Below are 26,437 nucleotides of genomic sequence, written 5' to 3' on the forward strand. Positions count from 1 at the left end.
CTGTTCTGACGACTGCCTCCTGGTCCAAGTATAAGTTTCACATTAGAACGATCAAGTGTTCTGGGATTCCCATTCTTCTCAGAGTCAACCACAGTTTGTTATGATCTACACAGTCAAATGCCTTTGCATAGTCAATGAAACACAGATAGACATTCCTCTGGTATTCCCTGCTTGCAGCCAAGAGACAAATTAGAAGTGTTAGAATAATTAGTTCAGGAACTATTTTTAGCGGGTCATATTAAACCACTAGTCCTTCCAACTTTGTGTTTGTAATAAAAAAGGAAATCAGGTAAAGGGACCAAATGGATACTTATCAGTTAAGATAAGTTATATCGGTTTTACTAATGGTAAAGATAATAAAGTAGTTAAAACTGACTTGACCTCTGATCAACAGGCTGAGTTATATGCTATTATTATGTTACTGCAGGACAAGCTATAATAGAAAGGATTGTCTTTACAAACTATGTTGAAAAAACAGAAGGGGGGAGATGCGATGGGATGAATATCATCTCCTCTAACTATTTTTCTTTTTTTCTAACTATTTTTCAAAAAGACTTATTTACTTTAAATTTTTAAAATGCTAATGAAAATGGAGAAACTCCAGCTGAAAGACATTGGATATTACAATCATCTAAAGAATTGAATCAACCTATATATTATAATAGAAGGAGAAGAGGCATCCACTTCCGTAATAGCTTGCCTCCGGAAACCCTATGAACCTGGAGAGAGGAAGAAGGGCACCCAAGCGTAGAGGACTCTCCTTCATAGGGTCGCTATTAGTTGCCTGCGACTCGACAGCACCTAACAACAACAACAACAACATATATTATAAGGAACCTCTAACTAATGAATGGAAAAAGGGATTTGTTATTAGGTGGGGGTGAGGATTTGCTTATATCTCTACAGGCACAGAAATGTTGTGGGTGCCCTCCAGAAACATGAAACCCCAAGATGAGTCAAAAGAGGCCACACTTTGATGAGGACGAAGCTGCAGAATGGCAGATAATACCAACTACTGGGCATGTATTTCTAATACTCCCTTGTTAAAAGTAGTTAACTGGCTTTATAAAGTTTGGGTAACAATATATCTCTTTAGCAGCTGTTTCAAGGGTGTAGTTTTCATGGAGATACCAATAGCAACTTTGGGTTATTGTGATATTCCTCCCTGTCAGTTGCTTCCTTTATCTTTCTTAGAGAATGGATACATTGGAGACAATGTGAATAGAGTAAAGACGAGTTTTAATTAATACTTCCTATGGAAGTGCCATTGATTGGAGCCTTGTCGGTTCCACTTGTCAGCATAGAAACACCAAAAATTTAAGTTAAGAGTAAGGAAGGCAATGAATTTATAACTGCTCATGCTAATAACACTATATCATGGCATGGAAGAGGAATAGTGGAACTGTATCCACATTTACAGCATTTTTCTTACAAAAAAATTTATGAAAAATAGGAGCTGCATTAGAACATGTATCTCTTTGGATTGGAAAGTATTCGTACAATTGTACTGATAATATTACTAGCCTTAAACGGAAAAGATTATATTGTTCAAAATTATTTGTTATATACATGTTTAAATTTTCCCCTCTTTTAATAACTGGGATCTAGAGGGAAAAGACCAGAGAATAGTCAAAACTATTGGGGGAGCTACTGCTGCCAGTTTAGGGCCTTTGTCAATAAAAGGAAGTCTTACTCATAAACAATGCCACCCAAAGGTAATAAAGGAGGTCAGAGTTGCTTCCACTGTGGAAGGCAGGGCCACTTCAGTAGACAGTGTCACAAGTGAACCACAGGTAAGCAAGAGGGTAGGCAGAAAGCTCCCAGTCACTTGCTTTAAGTGTGGATCTGAAGGACACTTGGCCAAGGGTGGCTCACATGAGGACCTCAGGGCCAACAGAGGACTGACAGGTCCCAGCTCCCAGCTGGAAACAAAGGGGGACACTTCAACAATTCAGGCCCTCCCAGAAGAGCCATGGGTGAGCACTGGCGTTGCGGGTAAGTCTATCCATTCTCTCCTGGGCACAGGAGCCTATTCGGTCCCACAAGCTTCTCAGGTCCACTCTCTTCCCACTATTCCTTAGTTGTTGGAATTAACAGAAAACCTCATAAGCAGTTCTTTATTCCACCTCTGCCTTGCATGTGGACTTCCTGGCTGTCAAACAACCCAACAGTAAATGGAATTTTGTCCAGGACTTAAAAACAATAAATGACATAGTTGTGCCTCTACATCGTATGGTTTCTAACCTTTATACTATAATAGACAAAGTGCCAGCCAATAAGACTTTTATTTTAAGAATTATCTTCCTTCTGTAACTTGGTTTGTGCCACTGTTAGAACTTCTAGTTGGAATATTATTGCTTTTGATTTTTGGCTCATGTACTTTTTTTTCTTTTTCCCTTTTTTTTAAAGGTTTTATCTTTAATGAAAAAGTCTACAATATTATTTACATGTGGGTAAGAAAAGACCGTTGGACCCCCAGCTTCTGTTGGGATGGGCCACAGGGGCTCCTGTTAAATCAGAGTTGCCTGTGGATGGTTCCAAGGTGAGAATCCATAACAGGTGAGAAGCAGCTCCCACCTCTCTGCTGCCCAGCAGTCCAGGCCTTCAGATAAGATCCGCAATGTTCATGGGCATCTTGTGAATCTGGGTGGAGTAGTACTGCTCAATGTCTCGGAGGATGCAGATGTCATTCTTCACGAAGTTAATGGCCGTACCCTTCCGGCCATATCGCCCAGAACACCCAATTCTGTGTATGTATAACTCTCTGTTGTTGGGGAGGTCATAGTTGATAATGAGGGAGACTTGAGGGACATCCAGCCCCCGGGCCCAGACATCTGTGGAGATGAACACGCGGCTGGCGCCAGATCTGAATTCCTTCATAATGGACTCTCGCTCCTTCTGGGGCATGTTGCCGTGCATTGAGGAGACAGTGAAGTTGGCTTCTCGCATCTTCTCCATCAGCCAGTCAACCTTCCTCTTGGTGTTGCAGAAGATGACCGCCTGCGTGATGGTCAGCGTGTCGTACAGGTCACACAGAGTGTCAAACTTCCACTCTTCTCGTTCCACAGCCACGAAGAACTGCTTGATGCCTTCCAGTGTCAGTTCATCACGTTTCACCAAGATGTGGATGGGGTCGGTCATGAACTTGTTGGTCATCTCCAGGATCTCGTGGGGCAGTGTGGCACTGATGAGCACCACCTGTGTGGCCGGAGGCAAGTACCTATACTCGTCATAGATCTGTTCTTTGAAACCTTTGTTGAGCATCTTGTCGGCCTCATCCAAGACCAGCATCTTGATGGCTCGTGTCCTCAGGCTCTGGCGCCAGATCATGTCGAAGACGTGGCCAGGTGTGCCAGCGACGACATGCTGCCCGTAGTCCAGCTTCCTGATGTCCTCCCCCACACTGGTGCCCCCGATGCAGGCGTGACACTGGACGTTCACGTAGTCGCCAAGAGCAAGCAGGCCCTTCTGAATCTGCACAGCTAACTCTCGTGGGAGCCAGAATCAGAGCTTGGGTTTCCCGGACCTGAATATCCAGACACTGGAGGACGGAAATACTGAAAGTTGCCATCTTGCCGGTACCAGACTGAGACTGAGCAATGACATCCCTCCCTTTAATTATCTGCTTGATGGCTCGCTGCTGAATTGCTGATGGCTTTTCAAAACCATAGGCGTAGATGTCATGCAGCAGGTCCTCCCCCAGGCCCATGGTGTCAAACGCAGGCGTGACGTCCATCTCCTTGCTGGTCTCGAACTCCACCTTGGTCATGTCCTCCTCCTTGAGCAGCCGCTTCCGCGCAGACCTCGAGGTCGCCATCGTGGCCGCGGCCACCATGATCGCCAACGGGAGCGAGTGCGGCTCATGTACTTTTAACTTGTTAGTTAAATTTGTGTCTTCTAGGCTGCAACAGTTCCATGTTAACATGATGCATCTTCAAGGATATGAACCTGTACCCTTAAGTACCACTGATAACCGTGCATCTAAATTCCAAAATCAATCTCCACAATAGTCTATGTGTTTCCTATTGCCAAAGGGGCCCTTTAGAGTAGTAAGAGAAGATCTTTACCCTGAGATCTACAACACCCTTTTCCAGCAGGAAGTAGCTAAGAGAATGTGGCACCCCCTTTCTTAATGTATCAGGGTGAAATCTCTCTCAGGAAGGAGTGACAGGGAATGGCAAAGAACAAAGGAGATTAATCAGAACTGGTTTTGACAAAGACTGTGTTAATATAGCAATAGAAATGATTCTCAGGAATATTCAACCTGAATCCTTCTGCTCATATGGAGAGTTTTGGAAGTATTTTTGTGAACTTATTTTGCTTAATTGGCTATATTTGTTTGATTATATATAAAGCATGAAGAGAACAAAAAACAAGCAAGAATGAATCTTGAAGAAATCATGCTCGTCTTGATGACCACAAAATTATGATTTAAAAGAATAAAAATACTTTACCCTTGGTCTGCAACATGAATAAGCATGCAGTGGTTCAGAACAGCAATTTGAATGGCTCACTGGGACCCTAGGAGAGGAAACATTTCCTATAACACATTTGGTCCTTCACAGTTCTTTGAACTGTCCATTCAATGTGACATTGACTGTTTCAAAGTTTATGCCAATGGCCACCACCTCTTTGACTTCTCCCATTGGCTCACGGCCTTCTGGACGGTGGACAAATGGAGATCAAAGGTGATGTCACCTTGTCTTATGTCCAGATGTGATCCTTGTGTACAACTTGGGATACAGCTGTTGGGACGCAGAGAGAAGAAGCTCCTAAAAACCCTTCTAAGCATCTAATAAAATGTGTGCAGATGTCTCATGGGGGAAAAAAAAGAAAAACAAAGAACTCATGAAATATTATACAAAATGGGTGACCATGGAGGACATTATGCTGAGTAAAATATCTCAGTCCCAAAAAGACAAATATTGTATAGTGCCACTGTTGTAAAACGGAACTAACATGAGGGGAGACTGAGAAATAGGGAATAAATGTATACTGCATTGACACAGATGAGAGAACTGTTTAAAAGCGATATATGATTAGGCATTATGACAGGAGTCCAGAATGAAGGCTGCATACTGGAGTGGACTTGGTGGGGAGGGACTGTATAACAGTGAAAGAATTTTTCTTTAACTTTTCAAAGAGAAGAGTGAATTGGGGGAAGGGGTAGGCAGGGAGAAAAATGCAACAATGAATGGAAATCCAAAGTCTCTGCAAATGTTCACTGACAATAATAATAATAATAATAATAGTAATAATAATACTAATGAAAGAAGATAGGTGAGAATACATGGGGGGGGAACAAGAGGTGATGGATTATTGTTCACTTTTGTTGCTTCTACTAAGTAAGCTATGGAGTTAAGACCATTGAAGACAGCTCCACTGTCCATATACAAAGTAATAGGGCTAGGTATTCATGTTTTCAGACCAGTCATGCAGCTCTGAGCTTAGCCCACTGGCTATGCTGCCTGTCACCATGGTCTATCCACAAACTGGAGGGCTGGATGGCCACATCTGTTCACTGTGGAGGATTCACCTGAGCGGCCCTGTCAGTATACCACATGTCTTCTGGTATGGGTCCTATTCCTTCAGCAATATGGTTCTTACATGTAGTGTCAGACAGAGTGAGAATGACTGCATCTTCAGTAGTTGTGTATGTGGCTAGTTTTAAAACCTGGTGTTCATTCACTCAGTGGACTAGCTAGCAAGAATGTGATGCTGCTGGAAATAGGCAAGCAATCTGGCAAGAGTACTTGTCTGTGACACCCTGATTAGGATTTTGCAAAGACTCTGACCTATGTGGGGTCTATGCCTAAGTGGGGATGTGTCCCCAGAAGCATCCTTGGTGATGTCTTATACTAGTTGTAAACTATTACACTCTGCACATATTGTTTCTCTAAGGGGTTGTATTGGTCTTTGCCTCTTTACACAACTGAAACCAGAATCCAAGTGGAATTTGCCAGCTTTGCTGCAGGTGTCACTTATGCCATCCATATCCATTGGGGTAACTGGCTCCTATCAATTCACATTCTTGACCTGGCTTTATAGTGCCTAAAGACTGAACTGGCCAATATGGAAATATTTTAAGAAGTACTTATATCAACAGCCAATAGTAAAGACAGAAAAAGTACAAGGGCACTGGCAAAAAATAAAGCTCCAGAAATTGATGGGAGATCAACTGACATATTTCAACTAATAGATGTAGCCCTGGGAATGTTCACCAGTTTCTGCCAGGAATTTTGGAGGATGTTCCCATGCCCAAGATAGGCAATCCAACAAACGTGGAAATTGTTTAATATCACATTAAAGTAAAATACTGCTGAAGATCGATCATAAACAGCAAGAACAGTACCATTAACAGAGAACTGCCAGAAGTTTAAGCTGGGTTTAGAAGAGATCATAGCAGTAGAGAGTTGCTGTCCAAATGGAGCAAAGGAACAATGCATTCTTTAAAAACAGGAAAAAGGGTACTCAAGATTCTATCCTTTCTCCATACCTAGTCAATCTGTACACTGAGTACATTATTCGAGAAGCTGGACTCTATGAAGAACATGGCATCAGGATTGGAGGAAGACTCTAAAAAAACCTGCATTACACAGATGATACCGTCTTTTTGTTTTGTTTTGTTTTAAATGCACATTTGGCGAGTGAGGAGCAATAGAAGGCAGAGAAGGTGCTGTACAGAGCTAGTATAGGCTTGGAGGCTGGGCGCTGCACAGAGAGAAAGACACAGTCTGCCCAGGAGGGCAGCATTCTGGGGCCAGTAACACTTACTTGGTTGATGAGAGCCTGCAGAGTCCTGTGTGGGGGTGGGGGGTCCGGGCACCCTGCGGCTCCCTAATCTGAGGTTTCTGGGTGGTGGTGGCAACAGCAGCTCTGTGCTCAGCTCACATCATTCAGGGCCCTGTGGGCAAACTCTGGCAGCACGAAGGCCACCCTGTGCACATCTGAGTTGTAGTACTTGAGCTGCCTCTGCTCCACCTGCATCAGCTGCTGCACCAGCTTCCGGAAGTTGGTGCTCTGGTTCTTGCTGCACAGCATGAAGCTGATCTGGCCTCTGGGTAGATGGGGATGGTGTAGTAGGCATAGGCCACCACAGGGAAGAGGGACTTGCAGAACTGCCATATCTCCTTGATGAGATCCAGGTGCAGTCACTGGCATTCCCCCTGGCATCCTCCCTGAGGGCTGTCTTCATGAGCTGGTAGTAGGATTCTTAGAAGAGGCTCTCTGAAGGGCCCATGGGGTCTGAGAAGTCCGTGATAACATCAAAAGCATCCTGGTAATGCTTCATGAATTCAAAACCACGACCTACATGGAGGGTCAGCTTTAAGCTGGAGTAGCCAACTGCCATGCCTGGAAGAAATGTCTTAAGAGACTTGGATGACATCCTCATCGATTTCACACTGGACCACGGCCTGCACTGAAGGGTGTTTTACCACTTCCCACAGGACGCTTCCATCCCTACCCCAAATGATCAGCACCTTGGTGAGAGTTGAGTGGCTGCAAAGGAGTAGGTTGGCAATCATCTCCTGGCAGGAGAACTCATCCCTCTCGGTGCACTGGATGATGCCATCCAACACCAGCACGTTGCTGTAGGTATTACTGCAGAAGACAAGGATGTCCTAGTACCGCGAGCACTGATGGTGCAACAGCTGCTCCACCTGCAGCAACAAGGACTGGTTAGGCCATAGCCTGCAGGACTTGCAGAACCAGCCCTCACGGATAGCCACACCACTGCACCACCTGAGGAAGTGGGGCTGGTGGGGTTGGGCTCCATGGCGGGTGGTGCGGGCCCAAGACTGCAGGCTGCAGCACAATGGGACCAGCTCCCAGATCATACACTCTTGCTGACAGTGAGGAAGATTTTAAATACTTCCTCCACAAAAATCAAAGAATACAGTCTTCCATGTGGATTGTATCTCAACATCAAGACAAAAACCCTCACCACTGGATCAATAAGCAACATCATGACAGACGGAGACAAGATTGAAATTATCAATGGTGTCCTTTTACTTGGATCCACAATCCTTTGATAATAGCAGTCAGATCAAGAAATATGTTGCATTGGGGAAATCCACTATCAGGGACCTCTCCAAAGTGTGGAGGAGCAATGATAATTAGTTTGACAACTAAGCAATAATCTTAAGTTTGAACAATGATATTCAGGCCATGGTCTTAATCACTTGCTATATATCTATATGTTGAACAATGAATAAAGAAAGATGACAGAAGAACAACTGACATCTTCAAACTGTGGTGTTGGAGAAGAGTACCAAATATTCCATGGACTGCCTGAAGAACGATACTGCAGCAATGGGCTGGAGCGTATCAGGATGATGAGAAGGGCACAGGTCAGGCCAGGGTTCAGATCTGTTTTTCACAGGGTACTCAATGGCACCTAACAGTAAAAACAAGAACAACAAAGTCTAAATCTGTTGGTCACTTTGTTGTTGTTGTTAAGTGCCATCAAGTTGTAAAGGACTCATAGTGACCCTATGAATTAAAGACCTGAACACTTGTATAACTTTCATCATTTCTCCAAGTTCTTAGGGTTTCCAGAAGCAAGCTATTTTGGAAATGGATGTCATTCCTGCTTCCAAGTTTTTTTTAATCCACCAAACATTGTCCATCATGGGTTGGTCACTTTAGCCTTCTGAAATGCTAGATCATCTTCAATAGTCCCATCCTAAACCAGCCCTTTACATACTAGTCAGTACAAAGGGGAAAATAGCTGGGCTAAGTGTGGAATGAAGGGCCTCCATTATCCTAAAAGACCCAAGAAAGCAGTTCTTTAGTTTTCAGTAGGGAGAGTATAAGTTTTAACATCATCTATTACTGCCTCAGGTACAATTTTTTTCTTGCCCATCCAGACAATATCCAAAAATTAAACATGATTCAGGCCTCTGTAGTTTGGTATCACTGACTACCCATCCTCTAGATTGCAAATATGATAATACCTGTAGAGCAGTTTTATGAAATAGCAAGAGGAAAGTTACAGGTGGGCACATCAATGTAATGTGACAAGATGCCCTTCAGGTGTTTTCATCATTTTAGATCTAGTGTGACATATAGGTGGGTTGTATGAGGTAGCATTTTTAATATACAGTGTTCCCTTGCAATTCAAAGGGAAATGGTTTTTTACTTTGGGGGGCAACAGGGATACTGAAGAAAGTATGAGTCAAATCTAATACAAAATGGTAAGTCCCAAAACACTCCCCTATTGTCTCATTCAAGAGAGACATGAGATAGCATAACATGGACAGCAGCATGAAGAGAGGGAGTGACCTTATTTAACTGCTGGGAATCCACTGTCATTCTAAGACTCCTCTGGTGTCTTGATTGACCGGATGAGGCTGCTCAGCTATCATGGCTGTGATTTCTTCATGTCCTCGGGGGGGGGGGGGGATTTTACATTAACAACTCTCTGAGGGGAGGGGTAAATGAACCAGGGTACACTTAGCCTACCCCACACTATGGTCTTTTTTGTTCTTACTTGCAGCCAGAACTCACGGATAGCCACACCACTGCACCACCTGAGGAAGTGGGACTGGTGGGGTTGGGCTCCATGGCGGGTGGTGCGGGCCCAAGACTGCAGGCTGCAGCACAATGCAGTCTAATTCCTCCTAAGATATCCATTCCTAAAATAAACTTTGGCAGTGATGTGTGTGTATCTATACATGAATGTAGGTACACTAAAGATTTCTTGGGAGGTAGATCTGCCTGATTTTCTTGATGTCACTTCTCACAGTTTCCATCAATAGATTACAAACGCCCTAGAGATTTATAGACATTCCCATGTGTCAATGTGCACTTGGCATCTGTATCCACTAGAGCCAAAACAATCTTGTTTATTTTTTGGAGACCGAAAGTCAATTCCACATAGAGCCTCTGGTTCCCTATAATCTCTTTATTTGGGGGCTGAGGTTTCCCATGCAGAGGGTGCACTGAGAACACAGTTATTGAGTTCTTCCTCCTTCTCTTTCCTTGATGAGTACTTGGATCCTTAGTAAATTGCTGCCCAGGGCTGAGTTTTAGTCACAGGTGAATTAAGGCAGTAATTGGTTGCTTGTATTTCTTCCCTGGAAGAGTGCCAGCAGCTGTGAGGACTGATCACACCTGGTTTTGGGTTACCTAGAAAGATTCCTTTTGTTTGTCAGATTTTTTTCCTTTTCTCTTAGGGGCCTCAGTGGCTGGGATATAAGCTTCTCTATGCCCCCAAGATCAGCAGCAGCCTTGGCAGCGAGTGGAACTGGCTGGCCAAATCATAGGATTCAAAACAGAAACTAATGTTCCATACCACTGACTGGGGTGGATTGTAAAATCAAAACCTTTACACCAGAATAGCTTACTACAGGATCCCACGGCATTTGCAGTGTAAATGACATGTTTCATTCCCATCAGTTCCCTGATCACATCTTGTAATTCTTCCAGAGCTACTGAGGGTGGGGAAGGTGGGGTGTGTGTCTGCCTCATTTAACTAGGCAGCCTGACAGGCAGTTTTAACCTAGGAATGGAAAGACACTCTTTGGTCCCCATGAACGGCTCCATGTAGGCGCTGCCTCATGGTCGGATGGGTGACCACAGAGACCATTTTGTATAATTCTAAGCCTATTAATGTTATTCTTTCTGCCATATTCCAAATATCCAGGTGGCTACCAACTGGCGTCCTTTTCACCTGCTCCCGTGCGCTCTTATTAGCACAGCAGCAATATATTTTCTCAGTTATATATATGTTGCCTTCTTTCAGCGGAAGGCCCGTCAGCAGGGCCATTTTTTGGTGGCTGATATGATTTAAATTTTGTCATCATCACTGATCATGTCTCCACTTCATCCTTGTCTCATTCGAAGGAGGACTCCAGAGAGCCCCGTTTCTTTGGGTCCCCTTCTGATTTCATCATAACCATTCTCAACTGTTCAATAGCCTGCAACCTTCTACTTTACCAAGTGATATAAAATGGTACAATTATTTTGGGAAAAATTTTGGTAGTTTTTAAAAAAAGTTAGGAATAGGCAAGCTCTGGTGGCTTAGTGGAAAGAAGCTACACTGCTCTGCTGAAGAAGGAGGGACAATCTCCTTCTGCAGTCAGAACTGATTTGATAGTACACACATTAAAAAATAATATTAAAAAAAAGTTTAAAACAACAAAAACATTTGAAAAAAAGGAATATATCTATGAAGTTAAGCCATTCATCCATACAAAGACTTATATACAGACTTATACTTTTATACATAAATATATAATATATATCAGCAGATTTAATGTAACAGCATTAAAATAACAAACAAAAATCACTAGAAACAATCCAAATAACTATTAATGGAATTGTTGTTATATACCACTGAATGGGAACCAACCCATAGCTGACCCTCCAGCAGGTTTCTGAAGGCAATAAATCACACAGGAGTCTGTCCATTTTTCTCTAGTATAGCAGGTAGAGGATCTGAACCACATGCCTTTGGGTTGGGAGCAGCACTCCTTTCCACTAAGCCATGAGACAGCTCCACTTATGTGCCACTGAGTTGCTTGTGACTCATAATAACCCCATGTACAATAGCTGTAAACCCTGCCCTATCCTGCACCAGTCTGTCTCCAATACACCTACCCCCATTAATGCAATCACTGTGTCAATCCATCTCATCCAGAGTGTTCCTTTCCTACACTGTTCCTCTATCCTTTCAAGCATGATGCAATTCTTCAAAGATTGGTTCCTCCTGGTCATGTGCCCAAAGTATGTGAGACAGAGCTTTAAAATTCTTGCCTCCCTTAAAATCCTACTACACTGCCGTGGTAGTCAAGACAGCATGGTACTGGTACAATGACAGATGCATAGATCAATGGAATAGAATTGAGAACCTGGAAATCAGACCATCTATTTATGGGCAATTGATTTTTGACAAAGAGATGAAATCAGTTAGGTGGGGAAATGACAGCCTTTTTAACAAATGGTGTTGGCAAAATTGGAAAACTATCTGCAGAAGAATTAAACAAGATCCCCACCTCACTCCATATACAAAAACCAACTCAAGGTGGATCATGGACCTAGGACTAAAACCAAGGACTGTAAACTGCATTCAAGAAAAGCTTGGAAAAACTTTAGCAGTCCTAATCCACAACATAAAGAGTCTTCCCAGTATTCTGAAAAATTTACAACCAGGAGAAGATAAAATAGATGAATGGGACCTTCTAAGAATCAAATCCCTATGCGCATCCAGAAACTTCTCCAACAGGGTTAAAAGGGAAGCCACAGACTGGGAAAAAGTTTTTGGTAATGACATGTCAGACAAGGGACTTATAGCTAGAATTTATAAAATACTCGAGCACCACAACAAGATAAAGGAGAATAATCCAATTGAAAAATGGGCACAGGATATGAACAGACACTTCACCAAGGAAGACATTCAGATGGCCAACAAGCACATGAAGAAATGTTCAAAATCCCTAGCCCTGAGAGAGATGCAAATCAAGACAACCATGAGATATCATCTCACTCCAGTAAGACTAGCAAAATTTAACAGAACAGCAAGCAACAAATGCTGGCGAGGTTGTGGAGAGACTGGAACCCTTATTCACTGTTGGTGGGAGTGTAAAATGGTGCAACCACTGTGGAAAGCATTGTGGCGCTTTCTCAAAAAGTTGCAAATAAAGATACCATTTGACCCAGCAATTCCACTACTGGGAATATACCCTAAAGAGACCATAAATGACATCCAAGTAGATATATGTATACCCATGTTTATCGTGGCTTTGTTTACAATAGCAAGGAGTTGGAAACAACCTAAATGCCCATCAACAAACGAATGGGTAGAGAAGCTGTGGTATATTTGCACAATGGAATACTATGCTGCATTGAAAAACAAGGAACTCATGCAATATTATTCAAAATGGGTGACCCTGGAGGACATTATGCTGAGTGAGGTATCTCAGTCACAAAGAGACAAATGCTACATGGTGCCACCGTTGTAGAATGAGGCTGGCATTGGGGTGGGGGTAAGACTGAGAAAAACTGGATGAAATATGTTTACGGCATTGAAGTCTATGGGGGAGAGAATAGTCTAAAAGTATTATATTTTAGGGCATTATTTTTATCGTAGGAGTATGCAATGAGGGTTGTAGAGTGGATTATATTTGGGGGTAGGGGGTGGGTTTTGGGGAGGTGCGGGGGGGACTGTGTACCAATGAGGGAGTTTTTCTTTCACTTTTCAAGGAGAGGAGCAAAAGCGAGGGGGGAGGGGTTTGTGCGGGGAGAAGGGTGCAACAATGAATGAATGGAATCCCAAAATCTCTGTAGATGTTCACTGAAATGAAAAATAAACAACCTAAATTTAAAAAAAAAAAATTCTTGCCTCCAAGGAGCAGCTTGGTTTTATCCTTTACAAGACAGACCTCTTTATTCTCTTGGCAGTCCATGGTATGTTCAAAACTCTTCTCCAGCACTACAACTCAAAGGGTGGTACAGTCATTCAGTGATTACTATTCAGAAATATAAAGAAATCAACTACTGGTATAAACACAGTAACAGGAATAAACTTAAAACAACACTCAGTGCAAAGACAGACCAACAGGAAGAACCCCCAAACAGTAAATATTATATGATTGCACTTATGTAAAATGCTAAAAAAATGCAAATTGAGTCATGATTGCCTGGGGATGGAAAGTAAGCAGGAAGGATTAAAAGTGAGCATGAAGAAACATTTAGGGGTGATGGAAAAGGTCTTGATGGCTGGTGATGGTGTCACATTAAGTATACCTATTTAAGAAAACCTGGGTGGTTTGGGAACATCCTACTCTCAACCTGCAGAATGTGAGCCTATAGGACAGAAGTTACTGGGGTCATTGGGCCTTTCTTATTGAAGAGCAGGCTGGGGATGAGAAAGGTAAAGACAGTGCCCTGGTCACTCAGCCCAACTTCTCTATTTCTTCTAGGCTCGCCTTAAACTGTATGGTACAGCCTTTTAAGTCCACTTCAACCCCTGCTTCCCTCTGGGAACCTACAGTTACTCCCTTCTTCCAAGTCAACTGCACTGCTGGAGATCTCTTTAAGGAAATGCACAGACTTCTGTGAGCTATACTCTTCATCTGACCTCAAGAGTCACCAGCTGGACAGGCTTACTTGTCCAGTCTTTGTGGCTTTCCCTGCTTCCCCTGTTGAACCGGCTCAGGCCAGGCTCTCTGTGGAACCTGTTTTCTAGATCTGGCTTTGCAAAGTCTATCTCTACCATCTTCTCTCTAAAGAAGAAAGGAGAATGGGTGAGGCACTCCCACACTGCTGACTCAAATGGCTCTTAGCTGGTCCTCAGGCAGAGGTGTGCTGGTGATGTGGCCTTAAGGCAAGCACCCTCTAGCCTGCCAAAGAAGCAGACATTGTTCTCAATGCAGACTGAGAAGCTATCTAGGCCAGACACACTATGACAGGGCAGCATCCAGGGATAAGACCACAGTTTCAGCAAGTATGCTGGGTAAAAGTTCTGGTTTGAGTTTGCTTTGTCGCACCCCTGTGGACACAAAACGTTGTTCCTATCAGAGGCCCAAGGCTGGACACAGCTAGGGAGGTCTGGCCTCTTCCCCAAGAGGCACTTCAGGAGGGAATTAGCTTTACATCAAATAGAGGTGGAAGGGTTTCTAGTCAGGAAGAGTTCAGAGAACTCTAAGGGCAAAATTTCAATGCCAAATGTGTGGAAGAGGATGGGTATCTCGTGGGATCAAGCAGCATGAACAAAGGAACAAATCTCTGACAAGCACCAAGAGTTTGTTCCAAACATGAGTAGGAAATCCAAGTAGGCTGGCAAAGCTGAGGTAGGAAAGAAAACCTGAGGTCTACGTCATGGATTTATGCCAGGGGCCAAGAAGAGGTAAGTAGCTTGGGTCATTAACTTCAATATAAGACATGCCATGATTCTCTCATACTGCAAGTGGGGGTACCAAGGCACAACTGAGGTGAAATGGCTTGTACTGAGCCAGTACTGTGCTGTGCAGAAAGGGCTTGACCCATAACAGCTCCCCAGAATGGAAAGTAGGCACCCAGACAAAGCAGGGATATTCACAGGAAAGATGTGAGCCCAGCATCTACCACCCCACCCTATCTCCATGTCCAACCTCCTGCCCCCAGGGCCCGTCTCATTGAAAGGTAGCCAACATTTGTTGCTGACTTGGTTGGTCCACCTCTTACATGACTCACTGGCTTTCATCCCACAGCAGAGGTGCAGCTGGGTCATCCCCTGTTGTTAGGTACAGTCCAGTGGCCCCATGAACACTAGATCTGAGCCCTGTCCTATTCTGTGCCATTCTCATCATCTCTGCCACACTACAGCCCATAGTTGGAGTAGTCCCATTCTTCGCTGATCCTCCACTTTTCTCCTGGGGTGACCACCAATTCTGATGTGCCTCAATTTCCTCCTCTATGACACAGATTAATGATATCACCAAATTCAAGGCATAGTCATAAAGGTTAGGATAATTAGTACACTTCATTTGTCAGGTTGGTTAGACACTAGTCACCCAGTAGCCCTATCTCAAGAGTTGCCACACTCACCACCCTTCCTCTGTCCAGCAGCCTCAATGAGGTGAGCCTATAAAAGAACCTCTGTTCTTTACTCCAGGACTCCCCTTGCCATTAGCACACTGACTTCTAAAACTCAGCCTCATTCCTCCTCACACTCTTACCACCCAACAAACTGCAGCTTCTCTGCTTTTGGGTCTTTGATGCTTTGGAGTAGTACGTTTTTCCTAGCCCATCCCACTCTCTCTTCTCTGCCTTCTTGGATCCTATGCACCTTTGACAAACTACTTGATGTGCCACTCAGAGTGAAGCTCAGGCCTGTTCCCCTATCTCAGACCACTTGAGTTAATAATTATTCACAGACTGTACCTATTCACTTTACAGCTTTATGGTCCTAGTACTTAGAAACACTTGATCAATATCCACTGGACTGAAACCAACATTTAGGCCCTACATGTGAGCGAAGATGATGTAAATATGTGTTGAGTTACCCAAGTCCAGCAGAAATGGACAGGAGGGAGACCCAGAGACTGGCCCACCCTTCTAACCTCACAGAAAGGCCTAGAGTATCACAAAATAAGAAGCAGATGGGAGAGCCTAGGAACCAGGCTACTACCTTGATGGCACTCAGAGCTGAGGCTACAGAGAAGGCTACAGGAAGGTGATGCTGCCTGGTAAGGAAAGGTCTCATCACTGTGCTGCAGGGTAAGAGCAAGCAGCCAGCATGACGGCACAGGTCACCATGAATCAAGAGCATGAGACAGAGGGACCCCATCTCTCTTGACCTACCAGGAAAATCAGCAGTGTGAAGGGTCAGGATGGCAGGAGTTTCTTCAAGTCTCTGCCAAGCGCAGCTAGGGTCAAGCCCCATGAACGGAAACGTCTCTGCTGATTATGAGCCCTCTGCTACTGACATCCTTCCGGGTCAAGCCAGTACATGGAGAAAGAATTACAAAAGGTCAGGCAGAGGTGCCAGGTGGGTGCTGGAGCCAGGCAAGTGCAAATGTCCGATGGTCTTAGGGATGCAGAGAAGTCTCTGGCAGGCCCACTGTTTTCACATTATGACACTCAGGCAGCAAAACTATCCTACTAGCCCAGTCCCATCCCAAGTGCACAGGGCAGATGGTGCTCAGGAACCCCAGACCAGAATTGCAGGAAGTCTCCATTAGCTGTCCAGAAGCTATACTACTGTCCCCAAACATAGGTCAAGATCAAGACTCCTAACAGGGCAATGATGCAGAACCTAGCACCGGCAGAGAACAAGAAGAGATTTACAATCAACAACTACAGTATCCTGGGTTTTAAAAAGTTTTCCTGGGTATCTTCTACAGTTTGATTTCTAGACACTCAGCAGAGCTGAGGTTCCATGAATACACTGGAGGGGGAGGGGGGAGTGAAAGCACATGGCCAGCTCGCACACACTTATATTATTACTTGGTGAGCAACCCCTGAGTCACAGGTATGGATTTCTGAACAAAGACCCTACTCACCCGCTTCTTTCCAAAAAGATCCCATTAGCCTAGTCCTTGTGCTTGGGGTTTCTGCTCCACTGGGGAGACCCAGAAGTCTTGTCCTGTGTCCAGGCTGCCTGCCCCTCTGCTGTCTGAAAGGAACTGATGCAAGGACAGGAAGGGGCACATCATAAGCTAAGAGGAAGGGAATCCACGCAGTTCCATATTTAGGGCCAGCTCCTACAAGGAGAGCTAGCTTTGGCCAGCTCTCTGGCCAGCACCACATGGCTGACCATCCTCTCTGCATCACTGATGCTCCACCTAGTCCCCTATGGCCATACATGACAGAACCTGCTGACGGGTGTGTGGGACAATTTGAAAGCTGACCTGTGAGCACAGGCCCCACAATCCAGGGACTTCAATGTGCAAGTCTCTGAAATGTGAGCCCTCCCTATGTAAAGTTACTTAAATGCCTGGCAGTCCTTTGAGCTCATGGGGAGTGACGGTCTGTCACGGCCTGACAACTGCTCTAGTAAAGTCTGTGAACACTTCAGGCTGTGTGGGACCAGAGACTCTGGGAAAGCAAGTGTTGACGTGCCCTGCCAGCACTTCTCATGCTTCCCATGCTTAAGCATCTGCAGAGCTTGCTCTTTACTATCGGCTAGAAACACATTTTTTTTTAAAGGAATAAAATTTATTAGACACCATTTTCTTCCACAAAATATTTCTAATGTGTTTACTATTATTGTTCTTGGTCTTAGGTGAGAAACACATTTTTAATTATTAACTTTATATGATTCCTCAGAGAAAAGTTATGGGGATATGACGAACAAATCACCTGTAATACAAGATTTGAGTCCAGGCAGGGGTGTCTCAAATAATCCACTTTAAAAAAGCCAGCTACTGAAAAGTTCCATGGTACATAAATGGGGGTCACTGTTCCACCTTCTCTCCCTGCCCCTTCTGGTCAGACAAGAATATCAGTGATGGACTTCATGGTGACAGACCCCTCCCAGTGACAGGGACTTCACAGTGATGGCGACCTCACGGTGACAAACCCCTCACGGCGACAGGGACCTCATGTTGATGGACCCCTCATGGTGATGGGGACCTCACAAAAACAGACTCCTAAGGGGGACAGAGACCTCATGGCGATGGATTTCACAGTGATAGGATCATGCAGTGACGAGGTCCTTGCGGCAACAGACCCCTAGTGGCCATGAACCCCTCATGGTGACAGAGATCTTGTGAAATGGACCCCTCACAGTGGTGGACCCCTCAAGGTAACAACACCTTATGGCAATAGGGACCTCACAGTGATGGACACTTCATGGCGACAGGGACCTCATGGTGATGGGGACCTCATGGAGATGGACCTCACAGTGACAGACACTTTAAAGTGAGGGGGAACTCATGGTGATGGACTTCACGATGACAGGGACCTCGTGGTGATGAACCTTACAGTAAGTGGTAGACCTCACAGAAAAGGGGACCTCATGGTGACAGACTTCACAACAGTGGACCTCAGTAAGGTGACAGCACCTCACAATGGTGGACCTCACGGTGGCCCTACACTCTTGAGAGGGTAAACCTATCTACCTATCTAGAACAAGAAGATCCCAGAAAGGAGGTGACCCACGGACACAGAAATCTCTTTTCCTCAAATCTTGCAGTTCATGGTAAAGTGGGGCCTCATCAGATACTGGACTCTCAAGTCCAGCTGCTGCCTCCACTCTGATCTCACAGCATCATGTGTTTATCAGTTACTAAACTGTGGGCATTCAAGAGAAATTACAATTCAAACACAGCAGGTAGAATTATGTGCAGTCATAGCCTCAGAACAGGTTGAGAGGGAGGACAACAGTTAAAGAGGAGTGGGATTTCTAAGTAGATTCATGCATCCCCAGAGGCTATTCCAGTCTTGCAAACTTCTCCCCTAGGGATCAGTGTGCTAAGCCAGCTGGGACCCAGGGGACAAATCTGGGTGCTCACTTCAGCTCCAACCTGTCCTGACTAGGCAACCCTGGAAAAATGACTCAACTCTCCCCACCACACCTCAGCCTCCACGCCAAATGGAATTAAGTTTTGTCAGCACAAATCTCGAAGGATGCCTGGCACAAAACAGAGTCTCACCAAAGGTTAGTTCATCAAAGGTTTCCTGTCATACTCCGCTTGTCCTGAATTTGAGGGGACTGTGACTCCCCTCTCAGGTCAGGCGAGTCCCAACAGGACCAGGATGCAGCAAGCCAGTGCTGGAAGTTCCTCTGGGCCCTCACCAGCAGGGTGGTGGCCTCTCTGGGCCTGTTATGGCAGGTAGATGCTCCTCTGAGGAAGAGCGTAAGCTCCTAAGACCTTTGCCTCTATGCTCCCCATCCAGCCTGGAGTCTCTTCTATCTCTTCAGCAAGTGCAGAGAAGGAAAAGAGACAGGGCCTGAAAGGATGAAGTCTCCAAGGGTGAGTTACCACGACAGCAAGAGCACAGAGGTAAGACCTACAGTATCGGACAGGTCCAGCAGGCGACATGCTTGGAAGCATAGATAGTAACCCAAAGGCCTACAGCCGAATGGAAGCACCATCATGCAGGAAAACCTGCTTTGCTCAAGCACTTGTAGGGGATGAGGAGAGCCAGTGGTTAAGGAGTAGAGCTGCCTGGGTGCAGACCTAGCTCTGCCATCTGTGGACAGGTGCTAGGATCCATCTGTTTGTGCAACAGCATGCTTGTGTAGAGAGCAATGCCCAACCAAGGATATGGCATCCCAAGTGTCACATGGATGGCATGTGTTACCATAGCCAGGGCACTACAGATAGAAATAGCCCATGTGAGACAACTATGAAGAAATATAGGTGGTCATGACTCTTTCCTGCAAGCCAGCTGCAGCAAGGCTGTGTGGGTAGGCTAGACTCAGTCCAAAATGCCAGCTGGCCAGTGAGAGCCACCTAATTGCCCAAAAGAAAAATTCTCCAATAGGAGTCCAGGGCTTCCTCCTTATTATCACCTATGAAACAATCTGGACAATACACTCCCACCCACCCACCCCATCTCCTGAACAGTTCTGGTGTCAAAGATAATCATAAGTAAGTGCAACAGAGCTGACTTCAGACCCCAGACATAGCCACCTGAGGTCTGGCCTCACAGCCACTGATGTACTGATGAGACATCAGGACAGCCCTCTCTCTTGACCTCCAGACAGAAGCTGTAACACGTAAGCTGCAGGCTGGCTACCAGAGTTTCAACAGGGAAGAGATTGCCACTGAGAACCAGCTCAGCAGGAAAGGCAGTACAAGAACGTCTTTTCTTCCTAAACTAGTTTGGCTATTCAAAGCCAGGAAACATAGACATGCACATTCCAATAAGGTAAGATGTGGTTGCCAGAACCAAGTTCCACAGTGAAGCATGCTCACCCACACTTTCCCAGATGTTATCATATGCCTACATGGGAGGGTGGACAGTACTCCGAAAAAGACCTATCATCAGGCATCTGAAAAAGTCCTCAAGTTCTACGAGCTGCTGCCCCAACACCTGCCAAGGTGGCTGTGTAGCTGGGTTGCATTGTTGGGCCACAGCTGACTGGCAGGTAGAAAGCTTAGTCTAGCCCAGGCTTTGACCCATTCTTCCAGGTGGAACTGAAACCTCAGTTGAGTAGTCCTGGCAAAGCACCTTGAAGATGCTTCAAATGTTCACTTGTCAAATGGTTTTTCTATGTGCCCTTTGGGTTAGGAAGCACTTGCTGATGCTTACTTTAAGATAAGATCAGTTCAAGGACAAAAGACATGGCTGGGCCTTTGAGGATCTGTGGCCCAGCAACAGTCTCATATCTGGGGACCACAGAGTCAAAGGATCAGCCCATTTTTTGACTGACCCATGATCTTGCTCATGGATAGCAGATGTTTAGCATTCTCAGCTTTCCAACTCTCCACCTGTCCACATAAATGGAAGGATGCCATGAGATGTCCATTCATCCATTTCTTTTGTATTTAGAGAGCTCTGGTGGCATAGTCTGTGGGCAGCTGCACTGCTAAATGGATGGTTCGAATCCACCAGAGGCTATATGGAAATATGGGCAATTGCCTCCTAAGTGATTAACAGCTTCTGCAAACCTGCTGAAGAGTCAGCTAAAAGCTGGTTCTGACTAGATAACAAGTTGTTTGCTTTCTATTTCAAGGGAGCTCTGGTGGGCTAGTTCACAGAGAGTTAACACTGATAAATCAAAAGTCACCTCTCTCTGGCAATTTTAATTGCCAGTAGCTCATTGAGAGAGAATGGACAATCTCCTCCAACAAGTTTTATAGCCCCAGAAATCCAACAGAGGGTCAAAAGCAATGAGTTGTTTGTTTTTTCCCACTTCAAAGTGGTATTCTCACTGAAACTCCTCACTAGGGAAGCTAGGTACTCATGAAACAACCGTGCTCTGTTAACATGCGAATGACTACTAAAGGCCATGGTTCATAGGAGCAGTGGGCCCACTAGGAGAAGGAAGATTCAGGACTTCTCAAGCACTGAGGCCATCATTAGGCATAACAGTTCAGCCCTGCACTGTTGGCACAGAAGCATGTTTACATCTATGAACCTGTAATGGTTTGCTTCTGCCTTTTCCAGCAAAGTTTTTGCATACTGTCATTCCTTCAGCAATTTTACTTCTTGTGAGGCTGGAGAGAAAGGCAGTGAAGGAGCAAGAATGAGCTACAGTGAAAGAAGGATATCACCCTCCAAGCAGAGTCCATCGAGTTTCACAATCACAAGGCTCATGAATATGTACCAACTGATGAATTTACCTGCAAAACCAATATATTCAAGCCAAAGGGTTTCAAAACTCATTAGAGTGCAAGGAGCAGCTACTTACCACTAAGCCACAGACCTAAGTGAAAGACAGAACTCAGTTACTCACGCTGGGGCCCTTCACATAGGCCGTGTACCCTCTTCCACTCAGTCACCTACAGTGGAGGCCCACGGACAGGCTATGCACCCTCTTCCACCCAGTCACCCATGCTGGGGACCTATGAACAGCCTGTACATTCTTTCACACACTGTACTCTAAAAGATTGGGACACTCCTTCATCCCCAAGGATGTATTAACCGTAGCCTCATCAGTCTCAGCTGCCTGAACTCTCTGCTTGGAGAGGTGCCTTATGCCCACTCCACCTACACCAGTTTAACTCCACCCACTCAGAACTCATGATCCGATGCCAGCTGCCAGTGATCCTTGCTCCAGCCACTTGGTAACTTCCAGTGCACATATATAGCACCCAAGTAAGTGATAGCGAGAGGGCTCCCTGCATTACATCCAGGTGACCATCCCACCAAGCACATTATCTCACCAGTACACCAATCATATCTCACCCTAACAGACAACTGTGCCAGCCCATGAGCAGGACACCTTAAATCCTCATCTAATATCCACCTAGTTGTAACAGTATACATACACAGTTCCTGTAGGCTGCCTTAATTTGCACTCAATAGGTATGAATCTTTAAATCATCCATGCACAGTGGATAAACTTTCTCCTTTTGGGTAGTATTTTCTTATAGATAGCAGATACTGAGAAGTCCTGTTCTAACATCTAGAGTGTAATTAACTAAAATTAAACTTAATGTCTTGGAGACAGCAAGTAACAAGAGGTACAAAAATACAAGACAAAATGGCTCAAACAAGTTAGGAAAACAAATGGGAAAAAACCCATACTGAGAAAAAATGGTAAGAGAACAACTTGACAAAGAATTAAAAAGGATCCTTAAATATATCAAGGAAAACGGACAAAATTTTAGAAGAATTCAGAAAAACAATACAAGAATAAATAACAAAATAAGCACACTTAGTAATCACACAAAACAACTAGAAATCCAGAATATTAACAATATCAGAAATAGGTAACAATTCCATAGAGGAAGAAAGAATTAACAAATTCCTTGATACTAATCTGTTTGAAGAGATTAGTAGCTAATGTTAGATGGATTTTAGCTAAAAGCAGGGAATACCAGAGGAAATGTATATCTGTATTTCACTGACTATGCAAAGGCATTTGACTGTGTGGGTCATAACAAACTGTGGCTGACTCTGAGAAGAATGGGAATCCCAGAACACTTGATGGTCCTAATGTGAAACCTATACTTCGACCAAGAGGCAGTCATCAGACTAGGGCAAGGAAACACTACATGGTTCGAAACTGGGAAGGGTGTACGCCAGGGATGTGTCCTGTATGCAGAAGAGATTATCCGGGAGGCTGGGCTCTATGAAGAGAAATGTGGGGTCAAGATTGGTGGAAGATCTATCAACAATCTGCAATATGCAGATGATACAACCCTGCTTGCTGAAACTGAGGAGGACCTGAAGCGCTTGCTGCAGAGGGTCAAGGACTATAACCTCCAATATGGATTGAGGCTCAATGTTAAGAAGACAAAGATTCTCACCACTGGGCCAATTGGCAGCATCAGGATGGATGGTGAAGGGATTGAGATTATTTGCTTGGCTCCACAGTCAACACTCTCGGCACCAGTAGCCAGGAAATTAGAAGATGTATTGCCATGGGAAAGTCTGCTGTTAGGGATCTCTCCAAAGTACTGAAGAGCAATGGTGTCTCTCTGGAGACTAAGGTGCATCTGATACAGGCCATGGTCTTTGCTATCACTTGTTATGCATCAGAGAGTTGGACAATGACTAAGGAGGATAGAAGGAGAATTGATACCTTTGAGTTGTGGTGCTGGAGAAAAGTATTGAGGGTACTATGGACTACTAGGAAAACAAACAGACTCAACCTAGAAAGGGTCAAACTGGGCTGCTCCTCGGAGGCAAGGATTCTAAGGCTCTGTCTAACATACTTTGGACATGTTACAAGGAGGGACATGCTTGGTAGGGTGGAGGGACAGCACAGATGGGGAAGGCCCCCTATGAGGTGATTCAGTGACTGGGGTAATCGGGATGGGTGTATCAGAAACGTTGCGATTGGCACAGGACAGAGCAGAGTTTAGGGCTGTTGTACACAGGGTCGCTATGAGTCACAGGCGACTCGATGGCACATAACAACAACAACAACAACAACAACAACAATCTGTTTGAAGAACATTCAGAAAAAGCCTAAACATTATGTTGTGGTTAGGTGTTGTCAAGTCAAGGATGACCCACAGCGACCCTATGAAGAGATCTGAAAACTCTTCTACCCTGTATCTCACAATCTCTTGAGCCCATTGCTGTAGTCACTGTGTCAATCCATCTTGTTGAGGGTCTTTCTCTCCTTTGCTGTCCCACCACCTTTCTAAGCATGATGTCCCTTTCCTAGCAACATACCCTGAAGTATGTGCGACAAAACTTTGCATTGTGGCTGCACTTTCTCCAAGACATATCTGTTTGTTCTTTTGGCAGTCCATGGGATATTCAGTACTCTTCTCCAACAACACAACTCAAAAGCATCAAATGTTTTGTAATTCTTATTCATTATCCAATGCTCAGAGGCATAGCAAGTGACTAGAAAGACCGCCTGAATCAGGTGCACCTTAGTCCACAAACCAACATCAATATACTCTTCTCAAAAATTTGGAGAGGTCCCTGATTGCAGATTTTCCCAGTGCAATATATCTCCTGACTTCTGGTACCAAGGGTACTGACTGTGGATCCAAATAAGATGAAGTCATTAACAGTTCCAATCTTTTCTCCATCTAGCATGATGTTGCCTATTGGTCTACTGATGAAAATTTGTTTTCTTGACTTGAGATATAATCCCTAGTGAAAGTTGTATTCTTTGATCTTCTGTAGCAAGCATTTCAAGTCCTTCTCACTCCCTGCAAGCAAGTTTGTGTCATTTGCATAACATAAGTTATTTTGTTATTATTGAAGCATTTATTGAATTAAGTGGTTCTAGCAATGTGGCTACTACATTCAAGTCCTTGCAATTACCAGAGGAGGTAATTCGATTTTGCCTGTTTTCTTCTCCTCCAAGTCCTTGGTGTAAACAAACGAAAATAACTCACAAGTAGAGGAGATAGTCCAGGTCCCTAAACCAGGTACACAGCAAAGAAGCCTTACCTTGTTAACCTGCTGAAGAAAGAGGAGGTGGGTCTTAAGTAGGTAGTTAGAAGCTTTAATTCACTCCTGGGAGAGAGCAAAGCTGTGAGTCTTAAGTCCTTTGGAAGCTTGAGTTTTCTTCACCTGTTTCTTCAGCCTTCCACATAAATGAGTCAGGTGTTTTGATGTGGGGGTTTTGTTTTTTTTGTTGTTGTTGGGTTTTGTTTGCTTAGTGGTTGGTTTGTGTGTGTGTGTGAATGTGTTTTAGATACAAACTGTAAGACTTTGCCCTCTCAAGGTCTACAGATATTAAGCATCTCCTAGAGTCTTCTCATGGTGGCTGAAACAAGGCAGCTGGGAACAGTACTTGTGATACTGTGATCCTGTGTCCAACTCTGGGCCTGTGTTACCTGCTTGCTTAAACAGGAGTATAAACTCTCCTCCAGGCTGTTTCATTAGCAACATTGTGGTTTAAACACCTCAGCCTACCCTGAGTATTCTGCAGAATGTTGTTACCAAGACAACTTGGTGCCGAGCATTAAGTGATTTCTTCACATAGGGGTCAAGATGCAGGGCTATTTTGTGATCCTCACTGATACGAGACAGTTCTGTGGCTAGGTTGTCTGTTTGTTCTTGGAGTTCAACCTGACTCTCTCTCTGACAGAGTGGACATGAGAGTCAAACTGTTGCACAACCAGTTGCAGAAACTCGAGAAGGCCTTCGGTGAACAGGTCACAACGTGCAGGCCCCGCAACCACGGTCCCAGCTTCAGACACAGTGGTGGAACCAATCCTGGCCATCACAAACTATCCTGAGGCCTGGAACCTGTCGCGAGGGCTGCCAGGAACTAATAACATAGATTATTGGTGAGTCTTCCTCCAATCCTGAGGCCACTTTCTTCTTCACAGAATCCTGCGTCTCAAATGATTTGTTGCTCAGCATACAGACTGAATAGTTATGAAGAGAGAATACAACCCTAATGCACATCTTTCTTAACTTTAAACCTTGAGCTCTGGTGGCCTAGAGACAAGAAGCTGTGCTGCAATCCTGCAGGCACACAGTTTGACTCCACCAACTGCTACAGGGGAGAAAGATGGGCAATCTCCTTCTGTGCGATTAACTGCCTTTGAAAACCTGCTTGAAGGTCACCTGCTTTAAAACCTGCTTGAAGGTCAGTTCTAACTCCATCGTACACAACAGTGTTCTCTTGGGAGGGAGCTTTGGTGTCCTGGAGGTAAGAAGTTGTGCTGCAATCCCAAAAGCATGCATTTTGAATCCCCCAGCTGTTCTGCTGGAGAAGGATGGGTAATCTCCTCCCATAGGATTTACTGCCTCTTAAAACTCACTGGAAGGTCAGCTGTGAGTCAGTTTTCACTGGACAGCACACAACAACAGTGTTCCCTTGCTCTGTTTGCACAACAGCCTTGTGGTCTAGGTACAGGTTTAGAAGGGGTCGTGGTACTAGGGATACTGTAGCTGATGTTAGATGGATCTT

The 26,437-nt window shown here is 44.6% G+C and overlaps 1 protein-coding gene and 3 pseudogenes across 1 annotated transcript in view; 1 reads left to right on the forward strand and 3 right to left on the reverse strand.

Annotated features, from left to right (window-relative positions):
• Positions 1-4,720, forward strand: part of LOC102869564 — a 12,928-nt pseudogene extending 8,208 nt beyond the window's left edge.
• The window catches only part of LOC102869964 (protein bicaudal D homolog 2-like), a 104,190-nt gene that overhangs the window by 34,874 nt on the left and 42,879 nt on the right, over positions 1-26,437 (reverse strand). The window lies entirely within an intron of this gene.
• LOC102869160 lies at positions 2,605-3,835 on the reverse strand (annotated as a pseudogene).
• On the reverse strand, positions 6,883-9,567 carry LOC102874013 (annotated as a pseudogene).

The sequence above is a fragment of the Elephantulus edwardii genome, unplaced genomic scaffold (assembly GCF_000299155.1).
Source record: "Elephantulus edwardii isolate Elephantulus edwardi_28Jun2011 unplaced genomic scaffold, EleEdw1.0 scaffold00292, whole genome shotgun sequence".
Taxonomy (NCBI): Eukaryota; Metazoa; Chordata; class Mammalia; order Macroscelidea; family Macroscelididae; genus Elephantulus; species Elephantulus edwardii.